We start from the raw sequence: 3,318 nt of genomic DNA, 5'->3' as shown, positions 1-3,318 counted from the left end.
AGGGTTATAGTAGATGTACTGTATGTTTGACTAGTCTTTAATGCTACAGTAGGTAGACTGTATGTTTGACTGGTCTTTAGGGTTATAGTAGATGTACTGTATGTTTGACTGGTCTTTAGGGTTATAGTAGATGTACTATATGTTTGACTGGTCTTTAGGGTTATAGTAGATGTACTATATGTTTGACTGGTCTTTAGGGTTATAGTAGATGTACTGTATGTTTGACTAGTCTTTAATGCTACAGTAGGTAGACTGTATGTTTGACTGGTCTTTAGGGTTATAGTAGATGTACTATATGTTTGACTGGTCTTTAGGGTTATAGTAGATGTACTATATGTTTGACTGGTCTTTAGGGTTATAGTGGGTAGAGAAGCTTTCCTGAAGGCTCGTATATCAATGTCTTGCTGCTCTATTATCCCCTGTGTGTTTACTTCTGCAGACAAAGCAGAAACACAACAGACAATGCACACACACACACTCACATACACACACACACACGCACACACACACACACACACACACACACACACACACACACACACACACACACACACACACACACACACACACACACACACACACACACACACACACACACACACACACACACACATGTAAACAGGTGCAGGTTCAAAACACAGCTGCCACAGTCTTTGTAGCATCAACATTTCATCAGCAGCACAGGTGATCAGAACCACAGCAGTCTTCTATAATTTACTTCAGACAAACACAAACATCCACACGGATACGTTGGTGAGTTGGTCTGTGTGTGTGTGTGTGTGTGTGTCCAAATGATTTCAGGTGGAACTGTAGTAAGTGTATTACCTCTGACCCATGCTGGCAGGAGGGATGGACATGCCTGTAATTGCTATCAATGTGTGTGTGTGTGTGTGTGTGTGTGTGTGTGTGTGTGTGTGTGTGTGTGTGTGTGTGTGTGTGTGTGTGTGTGTGTGTGTGTGTGTGTGTGTGTGTGTGTGTGTGTGTGTGTGTGTGTGTGTGTGTGTGTGTGAGTATGTGTGTGTGTATTGCATTCCCCACCTTCACTGTGTGATGGCTATCTGACATAGCAGAGATAGGAGACCTCTATAAGTGGTGAAGTGCATTGTGGGCTGTGATGGTGTATTAATGGTGGAAGTGGGAGTGTGTGTCCAACCCACAGAGGTAGGAAACCTCTATAAGTGGTGAAGGAGGAGATAAAGACACTCTGCTGTCCTCAGCACACTGAGGCTTAGAACTGTGTCCACTACAAAACAGCATTGCTTTACACACACGCATGCACACACACACACATGCACACACAAACACACACACACATGCACACACAAACACACACACACATGCACACACATGCACACACAAACACACACACACAAACACACACACACACACACACAAACACACACACACATGCACACACAAACACACACACATGCACACACACACACACACACGCACACACACCCACCCACACACACACACACACACACACACACCACACACACACACACACACACACACACACACACACACACACACACACACACACACACGCACACACAAACGCTCACACACAAAAGCACACACACACATGTACACACATGCACACACAAACACATGCACACGCACACACGCACACACAAAAGCACAGGCACACACACACGTACACACACGCACGCACGCACGCCCCCCCCCACACACACACACACACACACACACACACACGCAAGTACACAAATGCAAGCACGCATGCCCATGTGTGTGTGTTTTGTGTGCTGTTTAGCGTAACCGAGAAGCAGAGAGAGAAAGACAGTGTTTGGGGGGCTTTATTCCACAACTGGCCTCTGTGTGTTGAAGACACACGTTATCTTTCAGACCACTTAGAAACAGATGTACTGTTTGGAGTTGCCCACTACACTCGTACTGTACCTGTATAGGGTTGAAATGGCAGACTTGGACACTGATAAATGCCAAAACTGGAACGCTGTGGATGCACAGTAACATTCTATACATGACGTCAGAACTCAGGCTCTCCACTTCACAGCGCTGTTTGAGTTTTGACTGACAGACATTCTGAACTTGAACACCTCGCGCATCTAGAAGTTTCCCCCATCCCTCCTGCTGATTGGGCAACTTTTGCACATGTTTGGTTGTCTCAGTGAGGGAAATATAGTACATTAAGAAGACGCTATGTGTTCTGAAAGATGAGATGTTGAGGAGTATAGTAAATAACGCTTTGATGTCATGTAAGAAAGCCAAACACCTGTGAGTCCAAATGTTCACCATATCATGAAACTTCACATACAGTGTTGATGTTTGTGATCACTAAGTTAGAGGTACAGTTACAAGATGACATGCTGTCATACCCTGGGTTGTTCTGAACACAATGAGCCTGTTAGAGGTACAGTTACAAGATGACATAGTGTCATACCCTGGGTTGTTCTGAACACAATGAGCCTGTTAGCTGTACAGTTACAAGATTATATAGTGTCATACCCTGGGTTGTTCTGAACACAATGAGCCTGTTAGCTGTACAGTTACAAGATGACATGCCGTCATACCCTGGGTTGTTCTGAACACAATGTGCCTGTTAGAGGTACAGTTACAAGATGACATGCTGTCATACCCTGGGTTATTCTGAACACAATGAGCCTGTTAGCTGTACAGTTACAAGATGACATGCTGTCATACCCTGGGTTGTTCTGAACACAATGAGCCTGTTAGCTGTACAGTTACAAGATGACATGCTGTCATACCCTGGGTTGTTCTGAACACAATGAGCCTGTTAGCTGTACAGTGACAAGATGACATGCTGTCATACCCTGGGTTGTTCTGAACACAATGAGCCTGTTAGCTGTACAGTTACAAGATGATATAGTGTCATACCCTGGGTTGTTCTGAACACAATGAGCCTGTTAGCTGTACAGTTACAAGATGATATAGTGTCATACCCTGGGTTGTTCTGAACACAATGAGCCTGTTAGCTGTACAGTTACAAGATGACATAGTGTCACACCCTGGGTTGTTCTGAACACAATGAGCCTGTTAGCTGTACAGTTACAAGATGACATAGTCCCAAACCTTGTGTTGTTCTGAATACAATGAGCCTGTTAGCTGTACAGTTACAAGATGACATGCTGTCATACTGTGTAGTTACAAGATGACATAGTGTACAATGAGCCTGGGTTGTTCTGAACACAATGAGCCTGTTAGCTGTACAGTTACAAGATGACATGCTGTCATACCCTGGGTTGTTCTGAACACAATGAGCCTGTTAGCTGTACAGTTACAAGATGACATGCTGTCATACCCTGAACACAA

Source organism: Oncorhynchus tshawytscha, linkage group LG03 (genome assembly GCF_018296145.1).
Source record: "Oncorhynchus tshawytscha isolate Ot180627B linkage group LG03, Otsh_v2.0, whole genome shotgun sequence".
NCBI lineage: Eukaryota > Metazoa > Chordata > Actinopteri > Salmoniformes > Salmonidae > Oncorhynchus > Oncorhynchus tshawytscha.
Note: the sequence above shows the minus strand (reverse complement) of the source record.